Raw genomic sequence first — 12849 nt, forward strand, 5'->3', positions numbered from 1 at the left:
AGCTCAGCCAGTAGGCTATGTGGCTTGCTCAGGAAGCTAGGAGGGGGAACCCACGTGCCTGACAGAGTGCTATACGGAAAGTTGCCCCGTGAAGAGGCAAGGGAGACACTGAGGGGCCACAGCTTGGATTTCACCTTGAGAGCAATGAAGAGCCACTGTTCTTATTTTGATTTCAAGTTTGGGTGCTGAAGATGAATCCAGCACATCCCACATGCTAGGCACAGGCTCGCACTCAGCTGCATCCCCAGCCTGCAAGGACAGCTTTGAAAAGTACTGTAAAGAGAACGAATGGGGATAAGAGTGGAAGGCAGGGATGACTGTGTTGAGTCCATCTCTGCCAGCAGCCAGGCGGAGAAGGCAGTGGCTGGTGAGGTCAGTTAAGGCAAAGAGAGGTGGACTGTTTCCAGACAGTCAAGAGGCCTGGCGACACTTGGATGTAGACACTCAGGGAGCAGCAAGAATTGTTGAGGCATCCCAGACCTCTGAGAGACTCCACCTTTGACAATGTCAGGTCTTGCATGTGCCCTGCTACACCCAGCCCAGGGAGCTGGCCCTTGACCTGCCTCTGGCTTGTCCTTTGCTGTCCCCACCACAGCCAGCATCCTGAGTGTCACAGCCAATTCAATCACCAGTTGTTCTTGCAGCCTGTCTGATCCTTTGAGACCATGGAGCTCTTGTCCTTTACAGCCTCATCTCCAGCAGGGTTCCTGCAGACAGGGTCCAGGACAGTACCCAGTACAGAAATGCTGGAGGCACTCCGATCTGCCCAAGCTAGTCTAACTGACCCCGGGCACCAGCTGCAATAACAGAAAGAGCCATAAACTGAACTAGCCTGTTGCCATTCTGCTGCTCTCTCTGGGTATCCTTGTGTGAGTCTCTTTCCCCCTGGAGAATTCAGTTTTCCATCTTCCAAGGGAGAGGATGAGATACAATGAAGTCTAAGGATCTGGGCAATCAGACCACCAAATCTCATAGGCTGCAGTGATTGGCTGCAGAGTAGGCACATGTATCAAGCTGAGCAGAACCAATCAGAGTCCTTCCTGGGGCTTCGGTTGAAACTATTGTAAAGCATCTGGGGAAAGAGTCTGCTTGAGAACAACACTTATCCCTGAGGGGATGGTTCGAGCACCTGGATCCAACCATGCCTGAAATCAGTTACATGGACCAATAAATTCTCCATTTGCCTGACCCAGTCTAAACTGTAGTGATAGTGCTTATATTCAATGGAGTCTTGACCTACATAAATATTTGAGACATAATATTTAATGATTTCTCGTATGATACATTTGGGACACTTTTGCTCTCATCTGATTCTCCCATTTCTCTCTTCTTTGACTCTTAACTGAGTTGCCTTTTCCAATAAGTCTTTTCTGACCTCCCTGGTATGTTTTTCACTTAATAAAAATAATTCTGTGGTCAAACTAGCTTGAGAAACACAGCATAACAAATCCTTTTGGAGGGCTCACTGCACAGAGCCCGTTAAGCATCTTGAGAACTTCCGATGTAAACAAACTGGTTCATCTGGGCAGTCCCGTGTATTTACAAACTTGTTTCTCATAGAAGCCCTTCTAATGTCATGGCCCATCTATTAACATTCTTCAAGATGATGTCTTGGGGTCTCACTGGGGCAAATGTTACTTCATGCCTGACTTCCACTGATTCATTCTCTGCACCTTTGGGGGCCTTTTTCAGCTTCCCTGGTGTTTATTAAATGTCTACCATGTGCCAGGCCCAGAACAAGTGGCTGGAAACACACCAACGTTTCAGACATGCCAGCCTGGGAGGAACACACAGGCTGAGGGACCCGACCTGGGCCTCCTATGCCTGTGTAATCCAGAGCAAGTCACCCTTTTCTGTAGCTTCAGTTTACTCCTCTGTCAAATTACACCAAAGGGTGCCTAAATGGCTGGCCAATCAGAGCACCCGATTTGATAGGCTGCAGTGATTGGCTTCAGGGTGGGCATGTGACCCAAGATGAGCCAATGAGAGTTGCATTTGAGACCCCTCAGGAATCAGTTGCCCCTAAAGTCACGTGGATTTGAGAATGTGGGGGTGGGAGCTGGGGATTTAGCTCAGCAGCGCATGTGGGTTGTGAGTTCGATACCTGGTAGCTATGAAAAAGAAAAACACAACAAAAAAAAGTGTGTGGGGGTGGGAGGACAGATTTCGACCTATTTTCCAAGGATAGCATGACCCAAAGGGGTGTATGAATATTGGCAGCATTGAAATCTCGATAACCAGAAAAATGTCAGGTTGAGACTGAAGGCCTAGAATGAGAGAGCAGGTGGATTAGGGATGTGAGAGGTCAGTCCAGCTTCCATGAGCACTTCACGGTCACTGCACTGACTTGGTTTGACTGCCTAGCAGGGAAGGACTTGGTCTCTGATGAATTCCAGGGGTGCCATTAAACAGCTAGCTGTGTGTCCTCAGGCAAATCATGCAGCCTCTTGCATCTAAGTTTCCTCATTTGCGAAATGGAGATATTTCAGGCTTGATCTTATATAAAGAAGATTAAGTGAGATCAGATCAGTGAACTTCTAAGTCCAGGGTTGAACACAGAATAAACATTAAATAAAGGTTAGTTAGCACCATAACAGTATGGGAAAAATCACACAGAATGAACAATCCCTAACCAAAAGGAACACCATGATCTTCTACAGATTTCTCTGGGTAATAAAGAGGAACTCCACATTCTGTTTCCTTCTGCCCTTTCCAGCCCACCAAGACCATTACTGCACCCTCACCCCCAAGGTCTCCCCAAGGGTGCTTACCTTGAGATGGCTCAAGGCTGATGTTGGTGCCCTCACTTCCATACAGATGCTCAAAGCCTTTCTGGGTTTGTGCCTTGGGACAAGGGGTTCATACGCCAAGTAGGTTATGTTAGATAGTTTCAAAGCTTGCTTCTGGTTGGGTGTGGTAGCGCAGGCCTGTAATTCCAGGATCTAAGATCTAAGAGGCTGAGACAGCACGATCACAAGTTTGGGCCCAGCCTGGACAGCTTAGTAATTTAACAAGACAGATTCAAAATTAAAATTTTTAAAAGGCCTGGCAATGTAGCTCAGCAAAGCAATGTAGCTTTAGTACTGAGTTCAATACCAAGTACTAAAGAAAAAAAAAGCTCCCTCTAGATGTTCCTATCCTTGTGTAACTCCCCCACCACCACCACCAAGTGCACAGTGGACCTAGTAACCAGCTGCTAAAGGATAGAACACAACAAAGCTGTCAGGGTGTCACTTTAGAATTTGGGGGCCAAGGGCTGGGGATTTAGCTCAGCAGCATAAGCGCCTGCCTTGTAAGCAGGCAGTCGTGAGTTCGATCCCCGGTACCGATAAAAAGGAAAAAGACAAAAAAAAAAAAAAAAAAAAAAAAGAATTTTGGGACCAAAGCCTCTGGCTTCCTAATGCTTGTTAGCCCTTCCTGCTCTCTCCTGGCTTGCTCTGAGGAAAGCCAGCCACCATGTTGTCTGCTGCCCTGTTTAGAGGCCTACATGGTGAGGGGCTCAGAATGGACTTTGGTCAACGGAGAGCCAAGAATCATAGACTTCAATCCAACAGCCCAGAAGCTGGATTTTTTCATGAGAAAGCAGTTTGAAAGTAGATCCTTTCTCAATCAAGACTTGAGTTGAGCCAGGCATGGTGGCACTTGCCTGTAATCCCAGCACTCAGGAGGTTGAGGAAGGAGGATCACCATGAGTTCAAGACCAACCCAGGCTACAAAAGTGAGGTCGAGGCCAGCCTGCACTACATAGAGAGACCCCGTCTCAAAAAAAAAGGAAGGAAGATGAGGTGAGGCCACCTTGGCTGACGCCTTCACCACAACTTCATGAGAGGCCTGAGCCTGAGGTCCCAGCTAAGCTACACTTTGATTCTCACCCCTAGAATATGTGGGATGATACTGTTGTTGTAGGTCTGTGGGGAACTTGTTACAGCATAAATAGAAAACTAATTAATATAGCAAATAATGGGAGGGGGAATTATTCTGACTTACTTACCTGTAAAGTCCAGTAAATTGGTTTCAGGTATGGCTGCATCCAGATGCTCAAATGTCACCAAGAATCTCTTTGTGTTCATTTAGTTTTCCATGAGAGCAGACACTTGGGCCAGGGCATGAATGCAGGTAGTTTGTTTGGGAGGGGATTACAGTCAGCAAGAATGAGAAACAAGATTGAGACAAGAAAAGAGGAACAGATGATAAAAAGGATGTGTTTTTTCAAATTTTATGCAATAAATAACAGGGGCTAGACTCTTCAGCCCAGCAGACTCCTCAGCTCTGGAAACCCCTGGGGTACATCCTAACTGTACACAAGACTGTCACCACAACTGGGCCTGAGCATAGAGACAGGAGATGATGCAGGATGCTAAAAACGTCTGCACACAGTCTCTCGCATCCCTCAGCTGCGCCCGAAGCATCAGACAGACTGTTCCCTGTGGTGGCAACAGTAGCATGGACACTCCCCAGCCTCCTTCCTACAGCTCTGTAACTCCCCGCAAAGGAACAGAACGTCTCTCTCCAGCAAAAGTCTCAGGATTACATCTCATTGGGTATCGAGGGTCACATGATCATCCCTGAGCCAATCACTGCTTCAGCCGGTCCTGGGTCCGACCTATCCCTGGAGCAACAGGAAACTGGGGAAGTTGTATAGAAGAGGAAATGAATGGCAGCCAGAATACAGATAGCAAACAGATTTCTGCTAAGTCCATGTGAGTGGTGTGTCCTATTAGAGGGTTATAAAATTAATTTGGTAGGTGATAGTCAGTATTTTCTTAAAGTAAACATTAGTAATCAAACTTTAGCTGTATCACAAAGGTTTGTTTAATATAAACTGCAGCAGCTGGGATTGTCACTCAGTGGTACAGCCCTTGCCAGGCATGCACAAGGCCTTAGATTCAATTCGCAAGGCCACAAAAAAGTAAATCAAAATAAAAGATCGTTAGACCCTCGCCTGCAGTTTCTGATTCCACAGTTCTTAAGCGATGTTAATTCACTCCACAATTTGAGGACCACTGGAATCAAAAATATCAGAGTACACTGTGTAGGTCAGATGGCTAAGTTTCACCCCACACAACTTTTGCTTCAGTTACGTAGGCATGTAGACAGCCAGTAGCCATGTGAAAAGTGTCGCTAGTTGAAATCCTCCCAGGTAGCTGGGCCCCATGGCACAGGTTTGTAATTCCAGCACTCTGGGAAACTGAGGCAGGGGGCTCACAAGTTTAAACCCAGCCTGGGAGATAAATGACTTAGCAATACCTTGTCTCAAAAGAAAAAAAGTGAGAAAGAGCTAAGGAGGTAGCTCTTTGTGAAGGTCTATGTTTCAACCTAGTATCAATGAAAGAGAGAGAGAAGAGAGGAAGGAAGGAAAAAGAGAGAAAGAAAGAAATCCCCCCAGTGCAGTGACAGTATTTGCTCACAGTCACATAGAAGAGGGTGTAAGGATTTGAAGGCTGGTCTGACATGCTTTCCACCTCAAGGTTGTCCTGATCACGGTGCTGGCTGAACTACCTTACAGCAACTAACACTACAGGGTTTGGGTTAGTCTTCAAGATAGGTTTGCCATGGAGAAGGCAGGATACAAAATAAGCTGTTGTAAGAGACAAGTCCAAAAATACACTTGCTTTTGTTTTGTTTTTGTTGTTGTTATGGTTTTGGTTTTGGTTTTGGGGTGATTGGTTTGTTTGGTTTTGGCTTTTTGAGACAGAGTTTTGCTATGTGGTTCAGGCTGGCCTTGAATTCATTATGTAGTCCACGTTGGTCTTGAACTGATGGCAATCTTCCCAAGTACTGAAGTTACAGGTGTGCACCACCGTGCCCAGCTCTAAAATACACTCATTTAAACAAATCAAAAGTTTAGTCTTCTCTATGATGACTCAGCAGTACATAGTCTAGGGCTGATAAGGCAGGTCTACCCACATCTCCAAGTGGTGTCTGGCTCCGGCATCAGGAAGCAGGGATGGGGAGGGCAAAAGACACTCCTGTCCTTTTTAAGAGCACAAATCAGAAGTTCTCCTTTGCCATTTTTCACTCACATCCCATTGGGTGAGTCCCAGTCACATGGTACAATTAGCTGCAAAGGGAGTTGGGAAATGTAGTCTTGAACTGGAAGGTTGTGACTACTGGGGGGTAGTTGGAGGACTCTGTTACCAAGTAGTGTAACCAAAGTCCCTGACCAACGGACTTGTCAGAGGGGCTAGGGATTTAGATCAGTGGCCCAGGCGCCTGCCTGTCAAGTGTGAGGTTGTGAGTTCGATCTCCGGTACCAAAAAGAAAAAAAAAAAAAAAAACGAAGAACTCATCAGGGAAGAGGAAATTCCCAAAGGACCCCAGGTTGATTCCCCAGTGCCAATAACCTCCACAGCAAACAGAATGATGGCATAACTCCCAGAAAGAAGGACCCCAGGCCCTAGCTATAGATCTAGCGCTCAGTCCTTGCCCAGAACATTTTTGGTTTAACAAGTTTCTATGGTCAGCACATTTTCCACTTTATGACATTGTGTCAAGTATAGCTTTTAAAGTTTATTTACTTAGAAAGTGTTTGCTTGATCTAAAAGTGTGCTGAGTGACTATTAATAAAGTCACACACGTCCAGCCAACAAAAATGACTGCCTCTGGTTGAATGGGAGTAAGACCACACTGAATTTTACACCAGGGCTTGTGTTTTATGAGCCCTGCCCCTCAACTTCACCTCTCTGTCTTATTCCCAAACTGCAGATGCCTCTGTTCCTAATTTTCCTCATAAAGCAGTGACTCATAAACAAGAACAGATTTCTCCTGCTTGCAGAAAAGGTAAATTGCTGGCAGAAATAAATTTGCAGATGCTAGAATTTCACAGAAAGGAGCCCATTGGAGGAGAGGGCCTCCCTCACCCCGCCCCCCATATCTGTTTCCTTTGTCTTCCCTCCCAAGCAAAGCTGGATGCTTTTGGGAACTTGCTGGCCTGGCGGGGAAGTGAGCTCTGCCTTTGAGAATGACTCCTGTGTTTATCTCCAGATTTGACCCAGTTCCTAGGCCTGGGATTGGGCTGGGGCCCCCTGAGGCAGAGGACTCCCGCATCCTGAATCTGCCCAGTACACCGACCTCGATTTATGTGGGTTACTCTCAGCCTGCGTGCCTGTCACCTGGTGAGGAGAAGGCCTAGGGGACCTGCCTAGGGTCTGCAGGTGGTGGTTCCTCACTCAGGCAGATCACAGGACAACTAGAAACAAGATGTAAAGCCAGAACATCCTTAAGGGCCTGGGCAGGGTGTACACATGTCCCTCAAGTCCATTTGGAGGAGGAAGAAGGGTCAAAACTGCCTTCCTAAGCAGCTTCTGTGCACTCTCACCATGCCAGGCCTTCTACGCACCTCTGCCAAGTTCTCCTACCCCATGCCCCATTCCCATACCCATCCTGCTTTGCTCTGCTGGTCCCAGCTGGAATCCCGACCCCTCCTCCTCCCTCTTCCCCTCCTCCTCCCCTCCTCCTCTCTCTCCCCCTGCCCTCCTCCTCCTCCTTCTCCTCTTTCTCCTCCTTCTCCTCCTTGTCACTGCTCTTCTCACACTAATCACAGAGCGTGCGTCCAAGGGAGAGTGTTTTTCCAAAGAAAATAAATTTAGAAGAACCAAGGAAGGGGTGGGGACCTCTAAACCCAGCAGAAAAGCGCAGCCTCCCAATAGACGCAAAGGCCTCAGAGACCCAGGTCAGATGAGGGGGTCCCCCCCCCCGACTGAGGGGGTCCGGGGAGCTCCCACACTCATCAAGTCAGCAAGTTAGGTTTATAGTAGACTACTGCGTACCTTAGCAACTAAGTGCAAAATTGTATATACCTACACCTCTCTCCCATTCCTAAAATCTTCCCTGTTAATGGGTTAACTTAAGCTTCTGATTGCTATTGAAGTCCAGGTTTTGACGTAGTCCCCAAGCCAGCACACTCCCAGAAGGGATTAATCACTTACACTGTAGTGTGAACGCGTCTCTGCCCCTTCCCTGAGAGAGGATGTTATTCAGAGAAGTTAACCTTGGGGACAGCCAGGGACTCTCAATGTCCACTTAGCTGCAGCAGCCTGGGGGACACCAGGCTTCGTTATCTCCAAACACTCCAGAGCTGAGAGGTACCAGATGTGGCCAATGACTGCCCCAGAACGTGTCATCTGCCCTCCCACACTAATCTCTAGCATGGCAAGGGCCTGACTGAGGTCCCCACAGGCGGCATATGGCGAGCTATCTTCTCTGTTGCCATGGCAGCCCTGAACTGAGGGTGAGGCATGTGCACAGACACTTACAGCTAGATCACAGGAGGGCACACAGGGCAGGGGCAAGTGTCAGATGTTACTCTTCTCACCTCCCCACTCCATCTGGCTGCACAGGAGTCCCTGGAGGTGTCCTGGCAGGCGGAACGTGAGTCCAGGATCTGGACGTGAGCAGTCCCAGGCTCCAGGCTGCCAGGTTCCTGATCCCTGGCTGGAGCAAGACCAGCTGTGATACCAGATGCAATCAAAGACCTCCTGTCCAGAGGTTCAAGGCCACATTCTGTGGAGGATGCTGAAAATCGACAGGGGGCCCAGAGCCGACATCCTTTTGGAGGCCAGTGAGTTTAAAGGCAAACTGTTCCAGAGAGGCCTCCAGGCCCTGCCTCTCGTCTCCTCCAGGAGGAATGGCAGAGCCTGGATCTCTGAGAAGCGCAGGGGCCAGGACAGGACCCAACCCAAGCAATCCACTCACTTCAACTCCCTAAGGCAGTAAGTACCACTCTCTCTTCTCTGAGCTGTGAGAGCAAAAACAAACATCTGGGCCCAACTCGTAGACCAGGCAGGACATGGTTACATGCTGAGGCTAGGCCCTCCAAGCCCATGCCCAGAGCCAAGCCTGTGTGTCTACAGCAGGCACAAGCACAGACTTCCTCTGTGCACATCATGATATGGGAGCACTTGGGTATGAGTGCGTGGTGATGCACCTGCTCCAAGGGCTTCCTTTCTCTAAGTGCACGCACACTGGAGGAGGCCACGCTCCATGCAGAAAAAAAGAAGAAAAGAACTAAAGCAAATACGTGCACACTTTTCCATGCAGTGTACACAGCATGCCCAGAATCAACAGCATGAACTAAAAGTAAGCCCATAGATCACAGAGGAAGTTTGCACCCACATGCACACATGTACACAAGTGAGCATACAAATACACACACAACATCCTCAGCCCTGCAGGGCTGATCCAGGGAAGGGACAGGAAGAGCCAGGAAAACCCCTTCCCTCCCCTCTGCAGGTTGGATAACATCTTTTGGGTCATCCACTCAGACAAGTTGGGACCAGGATTTTTCTGACTCATCTGGGTGGACTCCACAGATAGCAGGTCAGGATCCATTCCCCTGACAAGGCCTGGGAGGGGCTGTCTGGGCTCAGCCAGCTCAGTAGGCACCTGGGATGAGGTTGAGGCTGGAGGGCAGCCCTGGAGGCTCCCTGAGCCAGGCTGAGGCCTGGGGTAGGACAGGCTCCATCTAGCCCCACAAGACACAATAGCCCAAAGAAGTGCAGGGTGGAAGCTGGGCAGGAAGCCCCTCTGTGAGGGTAAAAGGCCTGTGTTCTGGGCTGTCTCTGCACAACTGAGCATCCTGTCCTGAACCTGTTTTCCCATGGGGATGCAAAGGGAATCACCTTGGCCCTGCTGCCCTGTGATTTCCTATTGAGGTATGTCACATGGGTCACTTGCCACCGAAAACTCTGAACCCACTAGGTGTTCAGGTGGTGCCCATATATCCTAGGCACTTCTCCCATACTCACAATAGAGGGATACAAAGAACCCCACGTGTCACCCACGGCAGCCTGGTCCTTGTATCTGCCAACTAGAGTAGCATATAGCGTCGTGCTCAGTCCGCTCTTTAGAGCTGCCAGCCCAGAATGCACGTACCTATAGAAATATGACAATCCTGGCATTGGGGAACAAGCACCAGGCCAAAGGTCAGAAGGACTGAGATCCTGAAAACTCTTACTTTAGGCATCAGTTTCCCCATTTTTAATAGGAAGATGCTGAACTAGGGCTGGTCTCTCAGGGCCATGTCACCAGAAACAGCAGTTGGTTGGAGCTGGACCAAGGAAAGGAAGAATCTGCTGGGGCCTCTCCCCCAACTGAGATTTCCTGCACATCCTGTGCCAGCAAGAGCCATGCCCCCAGTCGCTTGAACTCATTGGTGAGGATCCCCAGTGCACATCAGGACATTGCAGCTCACCCCATAAGCTCACCCCACTATCTGAGATTGAATATATACAAAATGCCATAGACATAGCTTTGAAAAGTGCTTTATTTATGTAATAACTCACTTAATCCATATGTTACGGCTTGTGTTTTGATGTCCCCCCAAAGCCTCATGCATGGGTTTTTCAGAGTGGCTAGTTCTAGAATATGTGATGCTAGGATTAAGGGTGTGTGGTTGGTAAATTACTAATTGGTTTAGCACCTGCCGTGAGCCATGTTGCCTGAGTAGAATGAAAAAGAAAAGCTGCTATTACTGTCATTTCTTACTTTTCCTGCCTTTTTGTTTTTGTTTCTGTTTTGTACCAGGAATTGAACTCAGGACCTTGTGCTTGCCAGGCAGGTACTATGCTACCGAGCTATGTCCCCAGCCCCTTCTGCTGCCCTCCGCCTGCCATTAACTGCTTCTCCTCTTCGATGCCTGTCTTCCTTTCTACCCTGTCTTAGAGCCAGCTGACTATGAACTGAAACCAGTACAAACTGTGAGCCAAATCGACTTTTACTCTGAGTATTTTGTTTCAACAATGAAAAAGTTTACTAAGACACCACATAACCATCCCAAAGGTGGGGTCTATAATCATCAAGATTAAGAGACCATCCTATTAAAGGACCCAGTGTCACAGAGCAAGAATGATCTCCGCCCTTAGCCACTGCAATAGACCCTCCCTGCCTGCTTCCCACAGGAGAACAACAAAGTGTTCCCAGCAGAAGACTTAAGCAGAATCAAAAGCACACTTCTCACTGACCACGACTGTCAGTTACCTATTAACCCAATTGTGGCATATAACAAACACCTGTAAAGCCTCTCTAATACTTAGCAATAAACCTTCAATGCATTCCTCACCCCCACAGACCAGCTAGGTAGTTCTGCTCTGGACCAGAGTCGGATGCCCTCAGCTTGTGCCCATTCTGTGTCTGCTGACAGCTGGTGGATGCCTTGGAGACTGGGTGGTCTAGAACAGCCTCACTCACCAGTCCAACAATTGACTGGCTGTCAGTTGGATGCCGAAGTTTCTGGGCCACGTCTCTCATTCTTCGAGCCCAGAGTCGCTTACATGGCAGTGACAAGCTTCCCAGGGGCAGAGGAGAGGACAAAAAGGAAACTGAAATTCTCAAGGCCTAAGCTTGAAACTAGCAGCTCAGCAGGACAGCCAGATCAATGGCTGGGGAAATACACTCAATTTCTTGCAGGGACAAACTGCAAAGTCATTTGGTAGATGGCATGATTAGAGAAAAGAGGGAAGAGCTGGGCACACTTTTACAATCAACCTACCACATCACGTTTCTCTTTCCCACTTTCATTTTTCCATACCCTTGTAGCACACTTGGAGAAAATCCAAGTAAGGATGAGAAGACTTGAAAATCAGCCAGTCCCTAGTCTCCCATTGTATAGATGGGGAAACTAAGGCCCAGCGAGGAAAGGGAGAATGATGAGAGGTCTGGCCCCAGCTCTTTCCTCTGAGCCACGTGGACTAGCAGCCTGCCTCTGCTTCCTCCCTGCCAGTTCGCTCACCACTGTCCCATCGGGCTGGCTCCTGTCTCAGCCACCACCCCCTCCGGCTCTCCAGAGTGAACACTCCGTATTTATATGAGTCACACCAAGCCCTGACATTTGTTCAGTTGTCTTCCACACACAAAGTGCCTTCACACATTGTTCAAGCCCCATGATCACCCCAAAGGGAGGGGTGAGAACAATAATAATCATTCTCCTTGATACTTGCAGATACCAGCTAAGAGACGGGCACTGTTCTAGGCCCTCACATTTCCTAACTCAATTCTGCATCAGCCAGTGCAGATGCTGCTATTGTTATCCCCAGTTACAGAGGGAACGGGAAGTTCAGAGGAAAGATGGCTTCACCAAGGTCGCAGAGCTAGTCAGGGTCAGGACACACACATGCACAGGTCTGTCTCTCTCCAACTCAGGTTATTCCAGTGCACTGGGAGGTGCCCTGGCTGTTCTGCTTCCACTCCCAGAATTCTAGCCTTGCTTACAGGGGGCAAGGGCTGAGCTTGGCTCATCTCCAGCAAAAGGAGCTATCTGTGAGCCCACCCAGAGTCTGGCCAGAGAAATTATAAAAAACACACACACAGAAGAGCTCCGCGTGCAGCCCTAGGCTCGCCAGCTGCAAATCCTAGCTTTGCTGCCAGCCAGGTGGATGACTTGGGCGTAGTTTATGTAACCTCTCTGCACCTCCATTTTCCATCTGTAAAATGGACATGAAAATAGCAGTATCCACTTCTTGAGTTGTTATAAAGTTTAAGTAAGTAAATTATATAAGGCAATTATTGGCACATAGTAAATGCTCAATGAACACTGGTTACAATGACCATTATCTGGGCCCTTTGGCTTGTGGAACAGCAAACAGAAGACAAAGCCACTACACAAAGCTGATGTGAGTCCCAATCTGAGGGAAGACTGGGTAGCTGTGTGGCTGTCCAAGCATCTCTTTCACTTCCCCGTCCAGTGCTGGTCGCTTAGGGACGCTAAACAATAGCAGAATATAGTGTCCCACCTCTCCCTCCCTTCCCCCGCCCCAGCCTTGTACTGTATAAATCTGAATAAAGACAATATCAAAGCATAAAATATACACAAGGAAGTTTAACAACACTCTGATTTAGAGAGAAGGATGACCA

At 48.4% G+C, this 12849-nt stretch overlaps 1 long non-coding RNA gene across 1 annotated transcript in view; it reads right to left on the reverse strand.

Moving 5' to 3' along the window:
• Nucleotides 1-7328, reverse strand: part of LOC106027961 (uncharacterized) — a 67039-nt gene extending 59711 nt beyond the window's left edge. The window contains exons 1-2 of the long non-coding RNA XR_010042978.1: nt 3992-7328; nt 2772-2957 (exon numbers count right to left, since the gene is read on the reverse strand). This is a non-coding gene — a long non-coding RNA (uncharacterized LOC106027961). The remainder of the gene's footprint in view (nt 1-2771; nt 2958-3991) is intronic.
• Nucleotides 7329-12849: the final 5521 nt, after the last annotated feature.

The sequence above is a fragment of the Cavia porcellus genome, unplaced genomic scaffold (assembly GCF_034190915.1).
Source record: "Cavia porcellus strain 051 isolate PalLab524CR breed Dunkin Hartley unplaced genomic scaffold, mCavPor4.1 scaffold_25, whole genome shotgun sequence".
NCBI lineage: Eukaryota > Metazoa > Chordata > Mammalia > Rodentia > Caviidae > Cavia > Cavia porcellus.